This window comes from Ambystoma mexicanum, chromosome 9, assembly GCF_040938575.1.
Source record: "Ambystoma mexicanum isolate Mex_15411 chromosome 9, UKY_AmexF1_1, whole genome shotgun sequence".
NCBI classification, from domain to species: Eukaryota; Metazoa; Chordata; class Amphibia; order Caudata; family Ambystomatidae; genus Ambystoma; species Ambystoma mexicanum.
In genome coordinates this window covers 30998094-31020611 of record NC_090931.1, presented here as the reverse complement: position 1 = coordinate 31020611, position 22518 = coordinate 30998094, and the positions used below count along the sequence as shown (strand labels likewise).

Here is a 22518-nt window from a genome sequence, read left to right as displayed (position 1 = left end):
CGAGACCTGCCTCCCTTGAAGCTGCAGTGAGAACAGTCTTCCTGTCTCCATCAATCCACATACTCAAATCTTCTGAATTGGGTCCCCCTCCGCGGATGACTACTGTAAAAATGCAGTCCCAGACATGACCTTTCACTCTCCATTGATACTAAGGACGGGAGCTGTCTTCAGGTTAAAACAGTGCACATCAAAGTTAATTGGGTTCCTGTCTCCTTTGTTAACCTCTGCAGCCAGGCCCCACGTGGGCCTGTTTGAACTATACTCTATTAGTATGTTAATTATGTTCATGACTGCCACCATTCTGCCGCGCTCAACAAAAGGACAGGGCAGATCCATGGAGCTTTTGATAGTTAATTCGGCTGGCCATGGCAGGGGGATTATTTTGCCCTCCCCCTTCTGAGATAACATGGTGTAATCCTTGCTGTCACCAACTAAATTTGACAGGGGGGACTGCTCCTGTAGGCTATGTCCACCCAGAGTACACAGGTCTATGTGTATGTCATGTGGTGAGCATAGGAAAATGTGTGTGCAGTAGCCCCTCACATTTTCCACAGGCTGATCTACCGTCATTCAATTTCATTTAAAATTTCAAAAAACCCAGGCGAGCGCACACCTACCGTACAAATGGTCAAATTCCTCAAAGTGGCAGAAGGTTAGGGGTCAACTGCCAGTCATTATTTCCTGTGAGGTCGCTTCACATGACTCTTGGCTGGCAGTGGCACAGCGGCGGCAGATTAGGGGTCAACTGCCCCCACTACTGCTTCTCTTGGCAGGCGGAGGCACAGAGGCAGAAGGTTTGGGGTTTCCGGCCAGCCATTACTACTTGTGCGGTTGCTTCACCTGACTCTTGGCTTCTTGCGCAGTGGCACCAGACCCTTGGCGGTTGTACGGTGTCGGCGGCTCAGGGAAGCTAGCGGGAAGGCTGGGATCTGGGGACCGAAGCACACAATTTAAGATTTTAACATTAATAAACAACAATGAGCACGTGGAAAAGTAAACATATTTTGTATAAATAAAATTTAAGTTTGAAGCCATCATTCTACGTGAAAGAATGCTACAACCTAGTTTCCTTTACATGAAACTAATTTACAGGTGACGTTGTTAGGCTAGCTCTGGGGCAAACGTGGAGCAACACAGGTTCGATCCCTGTGTCTGTGCTTAGAAACCTCTGGGCAGGGATGTCATTTAGAGGTCACCAGGCGTCGCGCTTGCGGCCCCTGAGGTCTCCCTTGCTACCCCTGTGGTCTCCCTTGCCACCCCTAAAAATAAAATGTAAGAAAAGATACATGTCTTTTTTCTTTTTTTTTTTTTACAAATTGAAGCTCCTGGGCTGTGGCGAATGGCATGTGTGCCGCTTTCTTTCTAGAGTGGCTGGCTTTCTTGTTCAGGCCTCTTATAAAAAACAAGGGTAACACTTTGAACAGTGACCCTAAATACAAAAGAATAGGAATAACAAATAATTTGTCTTTCTGGAATTCTATACAATAATTGCTAGACTCTTTAAAGGTTTATTTCAGGCACACTTCAGTGGGTGAGTCACTGATTTAGTCTGTTCTTAGACACCTCAAATTCACAATGCAGACACAATCCTCCAAAAAGCATTTAGAGTAGAATAAGCATCCATTTCGGACAATCTATTGTGCTTTTCGCAAGTTGCAGTTGTAGCATGTCTTTTTCAGGGATACATATGGTGATCCATTCTTGTATGTAATGTATATCACGTTATAGTGATATCGTAACCATATTTTTCATAGTGTACTTAGAAACAATACTATGTGATGTCACTTACTGTTTTGTCAAGAGTTAAAAGGTCATGTTCCTTCACTTCCTGTGATGCCACTTCGTGGTGGGGTCAAATGACATCACTTCCTGTGATGTCATCAGAGGTGAAGGGTCATGTGATGTCACTTCTGCTATCCCTGACATTTTGGTGAAATGACGTCCGTGCCTCTGGGTATTAAACGCATTAGAAATAACCAATTACAATGTGAAAGTTCTAAGCTACAGCCGATTTTGTTTTTTGAAAGGCAGTTCGTTTTTACATTTGATGGGGGGTTAGATGATGTACATTTTTTAAACAAAAGTAAGTTGTTTTTTGATGTACAAGTACCGATGTCCATGTTTGCTTGTAGCCGAAGGACAGGGTCACAGGCGACTGTCAGACACGGCCAACTAGTGGCCAAGGTGCCATCCCCGCGAGCCGAGAGCCAGGCTCCAGTGCCCTGCTCAGAGTCTTCCAGGGAATAATATACATTCCATAAAATCTGGGAACGCAGGAAAATAGGGTGACACCTGGCGACGCCTGCTACGGTATGGGAAGCTGGTGATAAGACAGTATCGTGACATAATCGGCTGCACCCCCAACTAGAGGTTCTCAGCGATGATCTCTAATGAGGGCCAAGGTCAATTATCTCATGACAATGCCCTGTAGACCGTCGATCATTGCTTCTAGAATAGGTTAGGGAACATCAGCAGATTCCCACTGAAGTCTACAGTTTAAAAGGAACGAAAAGAAACTGTGTGTGTGTGTGTAATGTGCTGGCTAGGTAATGTTAGTATGCATGAAGTGAGGGTGACCTCAAGGAAAGGAACTTGGGGTGTACCAAGCTCAATGCAGCGGCAGAAGCTATTAGGTTCTGGTTGGGCCATGGAGGATTATTGCAGTATGGGTGGTTTGCAGGCCCCTATCTGCAGTTAGAACCCTCAGGCAATGCCTTCTGATTGGCCAATCACTGGGGTGCATGTTGTCACAGTATAGAAAAGGCCTGGAAAGTTCTGTAAAATTGGACACAACCTACCCACATTGTATTGGGCCAGAGCGCCCCCCCTGTGACATGTCTACCATCACAAATCCCCCCACCCCCTCCCTGTTGCTTCTCCCTACTATCACTAAATGTTCTATATACGGCTTCTTTGGCTCTCCAACAGGCCAAAAGCGCTTTATAGTCATACTCTATGGCAGGCAGGAGGCGCTATACAAATGCAAGATGGCATGGGAGGATAGGTATGATATGGCGTTTATAACGCGATATGATATGATATGATATGATAAGGTATGATAGGTCAGGGGCAATGTGCTCCTTGGAAGCAAGAGAACATGGAGCAGCACAGGTTTGATCCCCGGGTCTGCGATTAGAAACCTCTGGGTATTAAGCGGGTATTAAGCGCGTTATAACAAATGTATTACGCTTCCAAAACCATAACACGCATTCCCTTCTTTGCTGTACAGAAAGCGCCGCATTTTAAGGTAGCCACTAGATTTCTGATTTTGGCAAACAGAAGGGGGGGGCGTGGGGGATGTTAGAGCTGGCAGGATATAGGGTCATTTGAGGTGGTCGTTTAATAAAATGAATCTGGATTAGTGTGTCCGGGGAAGTGTACACTTGCCAATCACGGAATTGGACAGAATTCACGCCTTTAAAAACATTTTTTAATGCAAAATAGCTATTATTTTAAAATCAAATAATAAGCAGTGCCATGACGGTGGGCCGTAAAACTGACTTTTAAAATGGGATTTGTGCCACCCGATGACAAGAATTTAAAATAATGCTTCACGCCCACGGAAAGAAATATGATTTATGGCGCCGCGCGCGACACATGAGCTGCCGGTTCTGCGTGGTTTATTAAAGCAAGTACTGGGCAAGCGCCTGGTGCCACGAAGCTGGAAATAGCTGCGCTTTAATGAAATCCATGACGTGGGGAAATGAATGCATAATGTATTATACGCCCGTACAAGATGGCGGTATAATTCTGTTACTTTGATGCCAAAAACTAATAAAGCTTTCTGCAAAGCCTCAGAAAATGTGCAAATATGCAAAGGGACCTTCATGCATTACCCGGGAAAGAAAATAGACTTCTGAAACAAGTGTGAAATCTGTGAGGCCTGCTACATGTGCAACCTGTGTAACTCAATGTATATCTTTTCAAGTGCTTAAAAGCTTCACTTGGCTTCTAGGTGTTAGAGTTTTCAGACTCTCTGATAATGGAAATAGGGTGAATATAATAACACAATCTTTCTATATAGCGCCTCATGCCAGAATCCTGCTGCTTCTAACCACTTTGGTGTTATTGTTGATATATGTTGTGGTACTCGGGTCCTCGATCACAGCAGGATACATAGCTGATTCTGGCTAGCTGGGCTGATATGTGCACCTGTGGCTGTGTGAGTGTGCTAGTCATGCTGGGATGTGCACCTGTGGCTGTGTGAGTGTGCTAGCCATGCTGGGATGTGTGCTAGTCATGCTGGGATGTGCACCTGTGGCTGTGTGAGTGTGCTAGCCATGCTGGGATGTGTGCTAGTCATGCTGGGATGTGCACCTGTGGCTGTGTGAGTGTGCTAGCCATGCTGGGATGTGTGCTAGTCATGCTGGGACGTGCACCTGTGGCTGTGTGTGTGCTAGTCATGCTGGGATGTGCACCTGTGGCTGTGTGAGTGTGCTAGCCATGCTGGGATGTGTGCTAGTCATGCTGGGACGTGCATCTGTGGCTGTGTGAGTGTGCTAGCCATGCTGGGATGTGCACCTGTGGCTGTGTGAGTGTGCTAGTCATGCTGGGACGTGCACCTGTGGCTGTGTGAGTGTGCTAGCCATGCTGGGATGTGTGCTAGTCATGCTGGGATGTGCACCTGTGGCTGTGTGAGTGTGCTAGCCATGCAAGTGTGCTAGCCATGCTGGGACGTGCACCTGTGGCTGTGTGAGTGTGCTAGTCATTCTGGGATGTGCATCTGTGGCTGTGTGAGTGTGCTAGCCATGCTGGGATGTGTGCTAGTCATGCTGGGATGTGCATCTGTGGCTGTGTGAGTGTGCTAGCCATGCAAGTGTGCTAGCCATGCTGGGACGTGCATCTGTGGCTGTGTGAGTGTGCTAGCAATGTGAGTATGCTAGCCATGCTGGGATGTGTGCTAGCCATGCTGGGATGTGCATCTGTGGCTGTGTGAGTGTGCTAGCCATGCAAGTGTGCTAGCCATGCTGGGACGTGCATCTGTGGCTGTGTGAGTGTGCTAGCCATGCTGGGATGTGCATCTGTGGCTGTGTGAGTGTGCTAGCCATGCTGGGATGTGTGCTAGTCATGCTGGGATGTGCATCTGTGGCTGTGTGAGTGTGCTAGCCATGCAAGTGTGCTAGCCATGCTGGGACGTGCATCTGTGGCTGTGTGAGTGTGCTAGCAATGTGAGTGTGCCAGCCATGCTGGGATGTGCACCTGTGGCTGTGTGAGTGTGCTAGCCATGCTGGGATGTGTGCTAGTCATGCTGGGATGTGCACCTGTGGCTGTGTGAGTGTGCTAGCCATGCTGGGATGTGTGCTAGTCATGCTGGGATGTGCACCTGTGGCTGTGTGAGTGTGCTAGCCATGCAAGTGTGCTGGCCATGCTGGGACGTGCATCTGTGGCTGTGTGAGTGTGCTAGCAATGTGAGTATGCTAGCCATGCTGGGATGTGTGCTAGCCATGCTGGGATGTGCACCTGTGGCTGTGTGAGTGTGCCAGCCATGCTGGGATGTGCACCTGTGGCTGTGTGAGTGTGCTAGCCATGCTGGGATGTGTGCTAGCCATTCTGGGATGTGCACCTGTGGCTGTGTGAGTGTGCTAGCCATGCTGGGATGTGTGCTAGCCATTCTGGGATGTGCATCTGTGGCTGTGTGAGTGTGCTAGCCATGCTGGGATGTGTGCTAGCCATTCTGGGATGTGCACCTGTGGCTGTGTGAGTGTGCTAGCCATGCTGGGATGTGTGCTAGCCATTCTGGGATGTGCACCTGTGGCTGTGTGAGTGTGCTAGCCATGCAAGTGTGCTAGCCATGCTGGGACGTGCACCTGTGGCTGTGTGAGTGTGCTAGTCATGCTGGGATGTGCATCTGTGGCTGTGTGAGTGTGCTAGCCATGCTGGGATGTGTGCTAGTCATGCTGGGATGTGCATCTGTGGCTGTGTGAGTGTGCTAGCCATGCAAGTGTGCTAGCCATGCTGGGACGTGCATCTGTGGCTGTGTGAGTGTGCTAGCAATGTGAGTATGCTAGCCATGCTGGGATGTGTGCTAGCCATGCTGGGATGTGCATCTGTGGCTGTGTGAGTGTGCTAGTCATGCTGGGATGTGCATCTGTGGCTGTGTGAGTGTGCTAGCCATGCTGGGATGTGTGCTAGTCATGCTGGGATGTGCATCTGTGGCTGTGTGAGTGTGCTAGCCATGCAAGTGTGCTAGCCATGCTGGGACGTGCATCTGTGGCTGTGTGAGTGTGCTAGCCATGCTGGGATGTGCATCTGTGGCTGTGTGAGTGTGCTAGCCATGCTGGGATGTGTGCTAGTCATGCTGGGATGTGCATCTGTGGCTGTGTGAGTGTGCTAGCCATGCAAGTGTGCTAGCCATGCTGGGACGTGCATCTGTGGCTGTGTGAGTGTGCTAGCAATGTGAGTGTGCCAGCCATGCTGGGATGTGCACCTGTGGCTGTGTGAGTGTGCTAGCCATGCTGGGATGTGTGCTAGTCATGCTGGGATGTGCACCTGTGGCTGTGTGAGTGTGCTAGCCATGCTGGGATGTGTGCTAGTCATGCTGGGATGTGCACCTGTGGCTGTGTGAGTGTGCTAGCCATGCAAGTGTGCTAGCCATGCTGGGACGTGCATCTGTGGCTGTGTGAGTGTGCTAGCAATGTGAGTATGCTAGCCATGCTGGGATGTGTGCTAGCCATGCTGGGATGTGCACCTGTGGCTGTGTGAGTGTGCCAGCCATGCTGGGATGTGCACCTGTGGCTGTGTGAGTGTGCTAGCCATGCTGGGATGTGTGCTAGCCATTCTGGGATGTGCACCTGTGGCTGTGTGAGTGTGCTAGCCATGCTGGGATGTGTGCTAGCCATTCTGGGATGTGCATCTGTGGCTGTGTGAGTGTGCTAGCCATGCTGGGATGTGTGCTAGCCATTCTGGGATGTGCACCTGTGGCTGTGTGAGTGTGCTAGCCATGCTGGGATGTGTGCTAGCCATTCTGGGATGTGCACCTGTGGCTGTGTGAGTGTGCTAGCCATGCTGGGATGTGTGCTAGCCATGCTGGGATGTGTGCTAGCCATTCTGGGATGTGCACCTGTGGCTGTGTGAGTGTGCTAGCCATGCAAGTGTGCTAGCCATGCTGGGATGTGCACCTGTGGCACTGTGAGTGTTCTAGTCATGCTGGGATGTGCACCTGTGGCACTGTGAGTGTGCTAGCCATGCGAGTATGCTAGCCATGCTGGGATGTGTGCTAGCCATGCTGGGATGTGCACCTGTGGCTGTGTGAGTGTGCTAGCCATGCTGGGATGTGTGCTAGCCATGCGGGGATGTCCACCTGTGGCCGTGTGAGTGTGCTATTAATTATCACAGGTGGCTTATCAGCACAGTTGCTTAACTTTAATAGTAGGTGCACTGTAAACTGAATTGCTTCTTGGTGCTTAAATTATTGTTCTTAATGTCAGTCACTCAACCTGCAGCGTGCTGGTAAAGTAGAGAACTCTGCAGCATGCACTCGACACACAGAGCCCTCCGGCTGGGCTAGTTTGATACATTGGGGATTGAAGAGCTGGGTGTTTAGCATGGATGGGCGAAATGGCCGAATTTCATAGCGTGGGAAAAATTGTGAATCTGGGCAAAATCCACCTGCTTTGCCATTCTGCCCTTGAAATAAAATAGGCAGTTTTGGCAATTTTCTTGAAAGGAGATTCATTTTATTGTGGTTTTGCTTCGCTGGCAAAATATTTGCATCAATTAAAGAGCCGCAATATTTGGTGTGCGATGCAAATCTGCCCAAAAAAGGCATTCACCAAAAAGGTGGTGTGAGGGATTCGACCATCCGCATGGGAAGAGGGCGCTCGCCTGGGCTTTTTTTGTTTGTTTAAAAGAATGAATGATGGGAAATCAACATCTGAAAATATGTGGGGCCTTTCCGAACATATTTTCCATGCTCACCGCACATCAGAAAAATAGTCATGTACTCTGGGAGGACACAGCTTACTAGTGCCACCCTCCCCTATCATGTGTAGCTGACAACTGACAGCTGTGGGTACATCAAAAGCCTCTGGCCGTGGGCAGCCTGATTAGCATTTCAAGGTCCCATGGATTTGCATCTCCATTGTTACACCTTGCTGGTGGCGGTGAATACTGAAGAATGTTAATGCGCAGGCCTCAGGGAGGCCTGGGTGCAGGGAGTGACAATGTAGACCAGAGACCAACACCTCTTTGTAATGCAATGTGTCAACTTGGTACTAGCACCCCTCCTCGGTATGAGAGGGCAGTGAATGTCCTGTCTGGAACCCCTCCTTTCAGACCAGGGAGGTATGTGAATTGTAGAAGACAAAAGTCTGCCTGCAACCCCCTACTTCAAAGGAGCCCCATGTTGTGATCAAGTGCTGCATAGGGCTCAGTTAATTAGGGAGACACTTTGATGTACAGCAGACAGGAAGATGGGTGGGACTTAGAAGTATATGTTGTCATCCTTCCCCCGTCTGTTGCCAAGCACTCCGATTCTGACCTGAAGCATCACTGAAGATTGTTAGTGGAGACCCAGGATTGGCTCACTTAAATTAGGCTTGGCCTACACCAATGCCTGGGCCCCGTTGGCTTTAAAAGAGAGCTGAGCCCCTCACTGATCTCATCATCTAAAGACTTTGCAAAGGAGAAAGAAGAAGGACTCATTTGGACCTGAGCTGAAGGTATAGTCTACCTTACATCTTCTGCCAGTGAAGGAAGTCCAGTCGTTCCAAGAGTGAAGCAATATCCCTCACCTAAACATCTCCCAGAGAACAGATGGAGATACCAGACTCATAGGACCCATCCAGCACCTCCAGAACCGGTACCCAGCCAGCACACAGCGTGCCCTGCTAGGTTCTGACAGCAAGTTTCCTAGGTGGGAAGGTCCGGAGAGTCTCTGGACAAAGGACAAGGTGGTTGCTTTGGGCCGTCCGCCTTGAAAGGACACGAGTCCTGCGAAGAAGCTAGGAGCAGTGCCACACAAGCATCATCTAGCGTCCATGTTTTTAAGGACATTGGGGGTCATTCCGAGTCAGGCGGTAAGGGTTAACGGTCACCGTTAACGAGACCGGTGCCGTTAAACCCTTACCGCCCTACTCCGAGTTCCCTTTGCGGGTTGGTACTTAACGCCTGCTTTTTGCAGGCGTTAAAAAACCAACCCGCAAAGGGACCTAGGAGCTAATTACGGCGCCGTAATTTACGGTGCCGTAATTAGCGCCTTCCCCATTCCCATTGAGCCCTATGGGGCAAAAATGGGAATGGGGAACGGCCCTTGGTGAATGGGGAATTACCGACCCCGCCAACCTTGGAATGGGGCGGTAATTCCGCCATTCACCATGGCGGAGTCGGTAAGATAACGGCGTCAACCAAGGCGCTTAAGCGCCAGGGTCGGAATGAAGCCCAATGTCTAGACAGTTGAGTCCTCAAACCGCATCCGGCTGCAGCGCTGACTGTTGTCACGCCGCAGTCACTAGAGATGTCTGAGACTCCTCGACCAGCATTCCAGATCTGCCAACCAGCACAGAGACAGCAATTCTTGGGCCATAGCCGCTGCGCCAGACAGCCAGCAGCCATCCATCCAGCCTCGCTTGACGAACTGCCTGCCGCCTGGTACCCGCAGCTGTCTCCCGCCACTAACACTGTCTCACAGGGTGCGAAGTGCGCTGAAACCGGCTCGACGTTGTTGAGCACCAAGAACCTCTTCAGCACCAGGTACATTCTGGTTCTGCCCCCCTGGTCCTTCTCTGAAGGCCCCTAGAGACAGTTACGATCCTTTGCACCTTTGGTGTTGAAACCAAATAACCTTGAGCAAAAAGACTTTATTTATTTATTTATTTATTTGCATTTGTTAAGCGCACTTGCAGCCCATGAGGCATCGAGGCGCTGTTACAGAGGAAACACAGATTTAAGATTACATTCGGAGGCTCTTAGTTACAAGTTAGCAGGCATAAAGGCAGAAACAGGTTAAAGTCACACAAAGAGTCTGGTTTTGATAGCCTTACGAAAGGCAAGGTGGGACTCGATGAGTCTGAGGTGAGGTGGCAGGGCGTTCCAGTGCGTGGCTGCAAGGGTGGGGAAACTGGAGCCACCAGCACGCACTTTCCGAAAGGTAGGCCTGACAATGGTGTTGGCGTAGAAAGATCTAAGCGGTCTTGTGGCGGAGTGCCTGGAGATTCTGTTCGTCAGGTAGGGGGGGGCAAGCTCATGAATGCATTTGTGGGTAATGGCAAGAGTTTTAAAGACAATTCTTTCTTTAACAGGGAGCCAATGCACTTGCCTTCTGATTTCGGAGATGTGGTCTCTCCTTGCGGTGCCGGTGGCTGCCCTTAGAGCATTGTTCTGGGCTAGCTGAAGTTTGGCGATGTTTTTGTTGGAGGTCCCGACGAGAAGGGCATTACAGTAGTCAAGTCTTGACCCGACTGATTGCTTTACCAAACTACCCTCTTGTCTGTATCCAGAGGCATCACCTTTCCTCTGTGAAACTGTCTGTCCTCTGTGTTCCTTTACAGTGTGGGTTGTAATTGTAGTATTGCTAGAACTGTCTGTTGTAGTAATAATAAAGTAGATATTTGTATAGAACCTTGACTGGACAGTCCCTTTTATCATTGGGTAATAATTGTATTTCTCCAGCATGGGAACTGGCATGGATTCACATGCTCATGAATATTCCCCGTCGTCAGGCTGGGAATCTTCGGTAAAGAAAAAGAAAATCAGTTTCAGTTTCGTTTCTGAACTGTCTTTCTCCTAATAACCAATCACTGGACTCTGGGTCATACTGCCCCCAGCCAATGACTGCCCTCTACCTAAGCCCCTCCTCTGGCAGCCATCTTCAGATTTTTACCGCACGTTCAAGTGTTGGGAGTCCTCGTGCTATAGCTCTCGAGCTTTACTGCGTTTTGCGATTTTTCTATGAGTTTAATCTCTTTTTTTCGGTCAATCGAGCCTCAAGCTCCACCATTTCTACTTCCGATCAACAGGGACCCATTTCAGATTTTTCTGTGCCCCTCAAGAGCGAGGTTTTCGTTGAGTTTCGCTTCTTTGAGGATTCCGAAAGATCTTTGAGGCCTACCATGCGTGGGCATGGCCCAGGACAAAGGAAACACGATGCCCGGATCCAAGCTGTTCAGGAGCTGCCCTGGATGCGGATTGCAGAATGTCCTCAAGGAGGATGAGCATTCCAGATGCCTCTACTGCCTTCAGGAAGACAAAACGCGAATGGAGAAGGACTGTGCATTTTCCAAGAACATGTCGGAACGGACTATGAAGGATCAGCGTATCCGCCTCACCAACTGGCTGGAAGGGAAGAGCCCAGCGGTAGGTGAGAAGAAGAAGAAGTCAGAGCCTCTTCTAAGACCATTGAGGGTGCTCCGGTGACGGGGGCCCAACAAAAAGCAAAGCACTGGGAGTCCGGGGGCACCGGGAGCTCCGATCGGTCAGGCTCCTTGGCTGTCAGGCAGGGCGCACTTTCACTGACGCCATCAAACACGAGCCAACGCTCTGGCTCGGGGAAGAGGAAACCGGAGAACCCGGGTAAGCTTCGGGAGAAGCCCCGGTCGATCCCGACGGCGACAGACGAGGGGGAGCGAGGCAGTGACCCTCCCCCCGAGGTGAAGGCCTCAAGCGCGCCTAAAGTCGCGAAGGCCCTCATTCACCCGGCTAAGGCCTCTATCGAAGGAGTCGTGGTTGCCCTGGCGAAGCCTATGGAGGCTACCCGAGGGGAGGCAACCTCAGGGCCTAGAATTTCCCTGCCACAGCTGAGGGAATCCTCTTTTCAAACCATTGATATGACCCCCGTGAAAACCCTGGTGGAAAAAGAGAGGGGGGCGGTGGCCATCACGGACACAGATACAGCCTCTGAAGAGGAGCTGGCTGGAGTCGCGAAGATCCTGAACAAGAGGTCGTGGGAGTTCCGGTCCCACCGGACGAAGAAAGCGATGGTGGTGCCGATGAGGAGCCCATGGAGGATTCCACTCCCCAACCGTCGTGCCCGTCGCAGCCGGTACCTGGGCCATAGGACAAGTCGGGAGCAATCTTGATGGTAATCCAGGCCTTGTGTACGGAGATAAGGACAAGATTGCCCTTACTCCCAACGGACGATCCAGCGGAGCCTGGACCGTCGGGAAGCCCTCCAATCAAGCAGAGGAGAATTCACCCCCCGCCCTTCCAGCCTTCACGGCCTTCACAGCCTTCATCTCCTTCACCTGGTCCGAGGGATGACACAAGAACGGAGACGGCCACGATGGGGACAGATGACGACGGTGGTGACGACGGGATGTGCCTTCTATCACCACCTTCTCGGGCTTCCCCGCCTGACGAAATTGGCTCCTTCCAGGTCAAGATCGCCAAGGCGTCCAAGCTCTTCCAGCTCTGCCCTGAGGAACAGAAGAAGGAAGGTTTCCTCTATCAACGGCATGAGGCCAAGAGGTGTTAGGAAAGATTTCATATTTTAATGTAATTTTCCCTCCATGTGTCAACCCCCAAACTTTTTGCTGCTGTTCTACTCCCTGATCTTACCTTTGCCAGAGAAGCGCAGCCCTCAGCCGCACTCCTCTGGGCTTTCGCTCACTTCTTATGGGGAAACTGACATGCCCTTAAGACAGTCATTACTGGGAGACTTTGTTTCCCTTAGTCCTTTCCTCATGTTGCAGCTTTTGTGCAACATATAACAAGAGTGCAATGTAACTTACTTTACCGCACCCTTGGGTGTCTAGTCATTCCAAAGGCCCTAGAAACTCTCGCTGGACTTTTTATGAACTGTGCAGATGTGTCATGGACAGGACTGGTGGCAGCTATCGTTTTTCTTATGTTTTGAACCCTTTCTTGCCATGTTATCCACGCTTACCGCGTTTTGCACGGATAGGTGGCCTGGCTCCAAAATGGCCATGCCATGAGATTCTTTGCCCTGTCCTTTGGCCATCTTGCCCCTTCACCTTCCCCAGGTCGAGCCGACCCGGGTCGGTCCTTATTTGGTCATGCACTTTCCCACGAAACCCAAAGCTTTTGCGGGCTTCTGCATGACTTGTGTATGTGCCTCCAGGATGTGGGCTGGGATGTCTGTTCCCAATACACATCCTGGGTGCCAGAGAGTCTGGAGTGTACTAAATGCCTGGGACCACCGTGGTCTGTGATTGGTCCACGTATGGAGTGAGTGTTTGTGAGCAGATCTCCCATTCGGTCCTCTCCGTTTTGGCGCGAAGGGAATTTTGGATAAGAGGAGGCCGAAAACACCACTACCATGTCGATCTCCTGAGTTCACACGAACAAAGGATGAGAAGCCAAGTATCCTGCAACAAGAAGCCGAGTCGAGGAACCACTGGTGACCCGCTGGAAGGCACCGTGAGCCTGCTGTCGTCCTGCGAGACCCCTCTGCATCTGATCATCCTAGAAGGTCTGCGAAGGTGCTTCGACCCATTGGAATAGTGGGACCAACTATTCTCGGCACCTTCATCAAACCCTGCAAGTAAGCCTCTTCGGAAGTGTCCCTGGGCCAACCAGTGGGCTGACCAGCTTACGCAGGACGTTTGCTCTGTCATTGCCGCGGTTTCGAGGAAGCCCTCGAAACTTGGTATACTGCTTGCTCTGTGTCCACGGCACCCTCACATCGAATTTCATACACTTGGCATTCCCAGGTCTGAAGTGAGATGAGTGCGCCCGGACCGGAGTAAACGCGGTTACCGTGTTGCCCTGCTGTGGCATCGACCTGTGCAAGTTTGCTGCACTTGTGACCCCCTTGACTCTGAAGCCTGCTACCGCGGAAACTACACGGTGTCGAGACATCCTGATTGTCGCATTCGAACCTGCCAGCGAAGTGGACTGTACTGGCGAAGTCTGGGTCTGCCTGCGTCAAGGACCAGTGAGTAGTCCCTACCCCAACCGGTGGCCCCTAGCACAGGAGCCCATTTCTTTATGCATGAAGTGGCCCCTGAGGGCCCCTTTCCTTTCCACAGCGATTGCGAAATAGCGACTGCCTCCCACACTCTCACCCTGCCTCTGCCCTCCAGTGGAGGTCCTGCTTGGATAGTGGGAACTTGTTCTTCATCGCTTTATCCACCTTCCTGAGCTGCTAGAGACCCTTGAAGAGACCCTAATTTGTCCATTGGCACAAGCGTGTGCAGGTACTATTGAGCATAAGGCTCCTCTCTTCGTAGGGCTTGGACTGCCTCTTAGGTGTATTTCTGATGTTGAACTGGGTCTAAAGATCACTTGCACTGCTTGTTTTCCTCCCCATCTAGGTGGTCTACACATTTCGTGCTTTAACTCCTTAGACCCCTCGGTCTTGTATATATATTGTATTGATTGTGATGTATTGATTTACTTTAGTGTTACTGTGATTCTTTGCTATGGTCTATGTTACAAAGGCCTTGTAATAAATGTGTATATATTTTTAATATAACACCTGTCTGGAGTAATTTGTAAGTGTCCTTGCTGTGTGTGCTCATTGAGGTCTTTCAGTCACCCTCACCCGTCTTGAGACTTAGTCTTGACCGCCTGCCATAGCTACCCTGATTGGTCTGGCTTGTCAGAGGATACCCTGTTCCAAGAAACTAGGCTGGCCTTCTGAACCTCTGCCCCTCCTGGTCAGATTTCAGAAATCCTTCTTAACAAGAGGAAGACGGTCCTCTCGGTTCCATTACTTGATGACATCTGGGACGAGGGGCTGTGGCTCCTGAAGAACCCGTCTACGACTCCTGCCAAGAGAGACTGGTACGAGAAGAAGTACCAGGTCCCGGATTCCGCCCCCATGTGCCTTAGGGCGCAGCCTATCCCGGATTCAGTCGTCTCCACGGCGGCCAAGAAGAAAGCGGCGGGGGCAACAGCTTCAACTTCGACCTTCACGCTGGACAGCGAGGGGAAGAAACTGGACGCCATAGGATGGCGGGTCATCTCGTCGGTGGCGAAGACGATTAAAGCGGCCAGCGCCCTTGCGATTGTGGCCCGCTATGACAGGGAGCTGTGGTTTAAGATCACTCCCCTACTGGACTTCCTCCCGGACGACAAGAGGGCTGATGCCCTGGAGATCCTACAGGAAGGTGAGATGGCGTCGGACCACGCCATAACGGTGGTCACGGACATTGCTGACACTGGTTTTTGCCAGATGGGCAACAGTGTTTGCCTTCGCCGGCGTGGTTGGCTCAAGGCAACCGATTTCCACCAGGACGTGCAGACCAGAGTTCTAGACATGCCTTTTGATGGGAACAACCTGTTTGGCAAGACAGTGGACGAGTCACTGCAGGCCATCAAGGCCGACACGGAGACGGCTCGGGCCTTGGGGGTTTTGCAACAACGACGGCTGCCCTTTTGGAACTCCGGAGGCAAGCAGGGTGCCTCCAAAGGATTCGGCAGCGACTCCTCGACGTACAGCCAGGCGGCCCGCTCCTCATCGCAGGAGGCCTACAGAGGACGCGGCAAGTCAGGAGGATCTCGTTGTCATCGCCAAGGAGGCCAAGGCGGCAAGGCCGCTGCCAAGCAGGACTGAACGGGCCATAGCGTTGGGCCCCCATCTGAGCACCCCGGCGGGAGGCTGGCTGGCGAAGTTCATCAGCGTGTGGGAGTCCATCTCCACCGACCGATGGGTGCTGGATGCCCTGGCCCACGGGCACACTCTCGAGTTTCTAAAGAAGTGCCCCTGCATTCCACCCGTGGCCAGGAAGGAAAACCAAGTCCCTCAACTGCTGCTGGAAGTAAGGGCGATGCTGAAGAAAGGAGCCATTGAGCTTGTCCCAAAGAGGCTCTGGGGCTCCGGAGTGTACTCATGATACTTTCTCGTAAGAAAGAAGACCGGCGGCTGGTGACCCATCCTGGACCTTCGTCGTTTAAACAAGTACATCAAGTCCTTGAAGTTCCGGATGGTCACCCTCCAGCATGTGCTGGGACAGCTGGAGGAAGGCGACTTCCTATCGTCGCTGGACTTGGAGGATGCCTACTTTCACATCCCCATTCTAAAAGGACATAGAAAGTTCCTGAGATTCGTAGTCCAAGGGCGACACTACCAGTTCAAGGCCCTTCCCTTTGGATTGAAGTCGGCGCCCAGGGTATTCACAGTGAAGACCGTCCAACTGCTCACAGATCTGTGATTCTCGATCAACTTTGTGAAATCCCACTTGGTGCTGTCACAAGTCGCCCTGTTCCTGGGAGCCAGGCTCTACACAGTGGCGTGATTGGCTTCTCTGTCAGAGGAAAGGACGAAGGCCATCCTGGGCAAGGTGCAACGGCTGTTGACCATGGACATGGCCAGGGTGAGGTCCATCAAGTCCCTGCTCGGCATGATGTCCTCGTGCATCTACCTCGTGCGCCTGTGCAGGTTGAGGATGCGTCCACTGCAAGAGTTCCTTGATGCCCGTTGGAGACAGGCAGCGGGCAGCTTCGAAGACAGGATCTCGCTCAACGAGACCTTCCGCCAAGCGATCCGGTGGTGGGGCACCCGCGCGCATCTGACGTGGGTATGGACTTCCAGACCCCAGACATTAGCAGACAGTGATGACGGATGCCTCCCTGGAGGGATGGGGAGCACACACCGGAGATCTCCATGCAAGAGGCCTTTGGCTCCTGGAGGAGAGGTCACTACACATCAATGTCCTGGAGCTCCGAGCCGTGGTCTGGGCCCTCAGGTTGTTCCTCCCATCCCTCAAGGGCAAGGTGGTAAGGATCTTCACCAACAACACCACCACAATGTTCTACATCCGTAAGCAGGGAGGCACCAGATCCCCAGCCCTATCCAAGGTAGCCCAGGATCTGTGGCACTAGGCCATCGCCCAAGGGATGTTTCTGGTACCCTTCCATCTGGCAGGAATAAAGAACACCATCGCCGACTCGCTCAGCAGGGAGCTGCGCTCGTGCCACGAGTGGGAACTGCGTCAGGATCAAGTGGAACTACTTTTCCAACGATGGGGCAATCCCCAGATTGACCTATTCATGACGGCGACGAACACCAAGTGCCAGAAGTTCGCCAGCAGGTTTCCCCAGCCGGGGAGCATGGACGATGCCTTCTCATTCCCCTGGGACGGCCTGTTCCTGTATGCGTTCCCAACGTTGCCGTTGCTGCTGCGACTCATCAACCAACTCAGACGGTCCCGGTGCAGGATGATCCTTGTCGCACCAGCGTGGCCGAGGCAGATCTGGTTCCCGGACCTTCTGGACATGTCAAAGTCCCCCCCAGTCAAACTGCCGATGGACGCGGACCTCCTCGCCAGAGAAGGAGGTGCCATCCTCCACCACGACCCGGGGTTGCTGAACTTTCAGGCCTGGCTCCTGCAGCACTAGAGGTTGGAGGGTACGATATCCCGGCAGACTGCAAGGAGGTGCTTGCAAAGGCCAGGGCATCCTCAACTCACAATTGCTATGGACACAAATGGAAGAGGTTCTCTGTCTGGTGCCGTGCACAGAAGATTAACCCTCTGTGGATTACGGCCCCTCAAGTGCTGCCGCACCTACTGTCACTGCCCAAGGCGGGGCTAGCTCATGCCTCCATCAAGATACATCTAGCAGCGATTTCCCGCTACACCAGAACTCCGGGGCGATCATCTCTGTGGTTTCATCGCCTGGAGAAAGAGTTTATAAAGGGACTGTTCTGATTGTTCCCGCTGGTGAATGCCCCGGCCCAGGCGTGGGAGCTCAACGTGGTGCTAAGCAGGCTCATGGGGCCGCCATTCCATTCGGCACCGCTGAAGTTCCTATCGTGGAAGACAGCGTTTCTTGTGGCCATCACCTCCGTATGACGAGTGGGAGAGATCCAGGCCCTCTCCTGCAAACGACCCTACCTGACATTCCACGAGACGACGGTGGTGCTGAGGACGCACCCCTCCTTCATGCCCAAGGTGCCGTCGGACTTCCATCTCAATGAGCCCCTGGTGTTACCTGTTTTCTTACCGTCGCCTTCGTCGCCGGCCGAGAGGACTTTGCACTCGCTGCATGTGGCTAGAGCGCTGAAGTTCTACGTGGACGCACGAAGAGTTTTCGGAAGACATCACAGCTGTTTGTGAACTTTGGACCTGTGAACCAAGGGAAGGCTCGCTCGAAGGCTTCCATTTCCAGATGGCTCTCTGGCTGCATCATGCACTGTCACCGGTTGGCAAACCGACCGTTGCCCATCCGTCCGAGAGCCCATTCAACCAGAGCGATCGCTGCTACCACGGCGTTCCTGTCTGGTGTGCCCTTGCTGGACATCTGCAGGGTTGCTATGTGGAGGTCGACGCACACCTTCACGAGATTCTACTGCGTCGACCGGGATTCCAGGGAGGAGTCCAGAGTCAGCCAGGCAGTGCTGCACAACCTGTTCGCCTGAAAGTGGGCCTGGTGAGGGGGTAAAAGATGCTCAATGTTGAGTTGATGTAATTGCTTAATGTTGAGCCTTGCCACCTCCCGTGGTTGTGCATGTGTGTACTGCAATGTATTCTTGCATTCATGAGCATGTGAATCCATGCCAGACCCCATGCTGGAGAAGGAACAAGTTACTTACCTGTTGTTGTTCAGCATGGGTCTGGCATGGATTCACATGCGAACCCTCCCTCCTACCCCTCTGTGGCTCTTCTCTTGGTCCTACTGCCACTTTATGTGCTACCAAATCTGAAGATGGCTGCCAGAGGAGGGGCTTAGATAGAGGGCAGTCATTGGCTGGGGGCAGTATGACCCAGAGTCCAGTGATTGGTTATTAGGAGAAAGACAGTTCAGAAACGAAACTGAAACTGATTTTGTTTTTCTTTACTGAGGATTCCCAGCCTGACGACGGGGAATATTCACAAGCATGTGAATCCATGCCAGACTCATGCTGGAGAACAACAGTTACAGGTAAGTAACTTGTTCCTTTCGCTGTGTTGCAACTAACCAATCATCCACAACCTTGCAGAGATAAGCCTGCCGTTCCGTCCACGTTACGAAAATTGGACAAAGAGGTTTTATAATTCACTTGTATTCCAATCTGTTCAGATCTCTTCTGGTGTACTAGAGGTATGGGGTTGATTGATGGTTTAGAAACCAATATTCATCCCTGGACCACTGGTGCCCTGGAAGTTGATTCGTCACAGGTGGTAAAAAGAGGAATAAATCCACTGGGACCGGAAGCGAAATTGAAAGGAAATTTCCCCCACTATATTCTGCTGGAGGAAAGCTTTCCACTCCGCTAGAGGTAATATCTCCCACTCCACTCTTCCAGAGGTAATTTCTCCCACTCCACTCTGCTGGAGTTAATATATCCCACTCCACTCTGCTGGAGGTAATTTCTCCCGCTCCACTCCACCATAGGTAATTTCTCCCACCCCACTCCGCTGGAGGTAATTTCTTCCACTCCACTCCGCCTTAGGTAATTTCTTCCAATCCACTCCGCCTGAGGTAATTTCATCCAATCCACTCTGCCTGAGGTAATTTCATCCACTCCACTTTACCGGAGGTACTTTCTTCCACTCCACTCCACTCCACTCCACTCTGACAGAGGTAATTTCTCTTACTCCACTCTGCTGGAGTTAATTTATCCCACTCCACTCCACTGGAGGTCATTTATCCCACTGCACCCTGCCAGAGGTCATTTCTTCTATCCCACTCCGCTGGAGGTAAATTCTTACACTCCACTCTGCTTGAGGTAATTTCTTCCACTCCACTCTACCGTGGTAATTTCTTTCACTCCAAACCACTCTGCCAGAGGTAATTTCTCCCACTCCACTCTGCCAGAGATAATTTCTCTTACTCCACTCTGCTGGAGTTCATTTTTCCCTCCCAACTCCGCCGGAAGTAATTTCTTCCACTCCATACTGCCGGAGGTAATTTCTTCTACTCCACTCTGCTTGAGGTAATTTATTTGCATGTCCGTGATTTATTCCAAAATATTTTACCTAATGGAGAAGTAACTAAATCTATTTCACCGATAAACGAAATTCACTTTAGACTTTTTCTACTTTTTTATAATGCAGGGGGAGCCCCTCTCACCCCTCCCTACCCTAATTTATACCCTTACCCTACACCCCACTGATTATACACTATACATATATCACTTTTCCTACCTTTTTCAGTGAAACAAATTCAGTCACTTCTCCTTAGGTCTCCAGCCGTCAACCAGCACCAACCACCAAAGTAAGTGTGGCATGTGTGCGGGGTAGAGCAATTACTCTACTCCAAAAAACCCTGCCACTCTACATCACCCTACCTCGGAATGGTGATTATCAGCACATGCCACACTTGGATGGAATTGTGATTATTAGCACATGCCAGACTTGGATGGAATTGGGGTTACTGGCATGTGCCACACTCAGATGGAATTGTGAATGCTAGAATGTGCCACACCTGACCGTAATCGTGAACATTAGCAAGCGTTGCATCTAGATAGGATCGTGAATCTCAGCATGTGCCAAACTTGGATGGAATTGTGAATATTAGCACATGCCACACTGAGATGGAATTGTGATTATTGGCACATGCCACACCTAGACGTAATCGTGAACATTAGCTGGAATCGCATCTAGATAGGATTGTAAATGTCAGCATATGCCACACTCAGATAGAATTGTGATTGTTGGCATTTGCCGAATTAACCAATCCACTAACAATTTCACCCCTCTGCATACACCTCTCATACACCTCCCAAACTCTAACCAAACACAACCACAAGTCTAAAAAACAACAATCCGCACAAACTTCACTACACTGCAACAACAAAACAAACCACACATAGACTCGCACAACAGCACACGACGACTACCGACCAGAAAACACCCCAAGCCCAACGGAATTACCGGGCCAACAACACATCACTGCTCTCTTGCACTTTTCCAGCTCATTCCCTCTAACTCACCTGCCCCCCCCCCTCTTCCTCTGTCAGAGCCGCCAGGGGACCACTCTGGTGGTGATAGTGTGCAGTACAAGTATCCTTTAACATTAACATTATGTACAATTTTACTCAGTGATTTCTACCGTATCAAATTTCTTCCACTCCACGCTGCTGGAGTTAATTTCTCCCACCCCATTCTGCCAGAGGTAATTTCTTCCACTCCACTCTGCTGGAGTTAATTTCTCCCATCCCACTCTGCCAGGGGTAATTTCTTCCAATCCACTCTGCTGGAGTTAATTTCTCCCACCCCACTCTGCCAGAGGTAATTTCTTCCACTCCACGCTGCCAGAGGTAATTTCTTCCACTCCACGCTGCCAGAGGTAATTTCTTCCACTCCACTCTGCTGGAGTTAATTTCTCCCACCCCACTCTGCCAGAGGTAATTTCCTCCACTCCACGCTGCTGGAGTTCATTTCTCCCACCCCTCTCATGAGAGGTAATTTCTTCCACTCCACTCTGCTAGAGTTAATTTCTCCCACCCCACTCCGCCAGAGGTAATTTCTTCCACTCCACGCTGCTGGAGTTTTTTCTCCCACCTCACTCCATGAGAGGTAATTTCTTCCACTCCACTCTGCTAGAGTTAATTTCTCCCACCCCACTCCGCCGGAGGTAATTTCTTCCACTCCACGCTGCTGGAGCTCGTTTCTCCCACCTCACTCCATGAGAGGTAATTACTTCCACTCCCCGCTGCTGGAGTTCATTTCTCCCACCTCACACCATGAGAGGTAATTTCTTCCACTCCACTCTGCTGGAGTTCATTCCTCCCACCTCACTCCATGAAAGGTAATTTCTTCCACTCCACGCTGCTGGAGTTCATTTATCCCACCCCTCTCATGAGAGGTAATTTCTTCCACTCCACTCTGCTAGAGTTAATTTCTCCCACCCCACTCCGCCGGAGGTAATTTCTTCCACTCCACGCTGCTGAAGTTCATTTCTCCCACCCCACTCCACTGGAGGTAATTTCTTCCACTCCACTCTGCTAGAGTTCATTTCTCCCACCTCACTCCATGAAAGGTAATTTCTTCCACTCCACGCTGCTGGAGTTCATTTCTCCCACCCCACTCCATGAGAGGTAATTTATTCCACTCCGCTCTGCTGGAATTCATTTCTCCCACCCCACTCCGCCGGAGGTAATTTCTTCCACTCCACTCTGCTGAAGTTCATTTCTCCCACCTCACTCCATGAGAGGTAATTTCTTCCACTCCACTCTGCTGGAGTTCATTTCTCCCACCTCACTCCATGAGAGGTAATTTCTTCCACTCCACTCTGCTGGAGTTCATTTCTCCCACCCCACTCCGCCGGAGGTAATTTCTTCCACTCCACGCTGCCAGAGGTAATTTCTTCCACTCCACTCTGCTGGAGTTCATTTCTCCCACCCCACTCCATGAGAGGTAATTTCTTCCACTCCACTCTGCTAGAGTTAATTTCTCCCACCCCACTCCGCCAGAGGTAATTTCTTCCACTCCACGCTGCTGGAGTTTTTTCTCCCACCTCACTCCATGAGAGGTAATTTCTTCCACTCAACTCTGCTAGAGTTAATTTCTCCCACCCCACTCCGCCGGAGGTAAGATCTTCCACTCCACTCTGCTAGAGTTAATTTCTTCCACCCCACTCCGCCGGAGGTAATTTCTTCCACTCCACGCTGCTGGAGTTCATTTCTCCCACCCCACTCCGCAGAGGTAATTTCTTCCACTCCACGCTGCTGGAGTTAATTTCTCCCACCCCACT

At 51.1% G+C, this 22518-nt stretch overlaps 1 long non-coding RNA gene across 1 annotated transcript in view; it reads right to left on the bottom strand.

The window, feature by feature from the left end:
- Positions 1-632: 632 nt before the first annotated feature.
- Positions 633-22518, bottom strand: part of LOC138489569 (uncharacterized) — a 141354-nt gene continuing 119468 nt past the window's right edge. The window contains exon 3 of the long non-coding RNA XR_011274812.1: positions 633-929. This is a non-coding gene — a long non-coding RNA (uncharacterized lncRNA). The remainder of the gene's footprint in view (positions 930-22518) is intronic.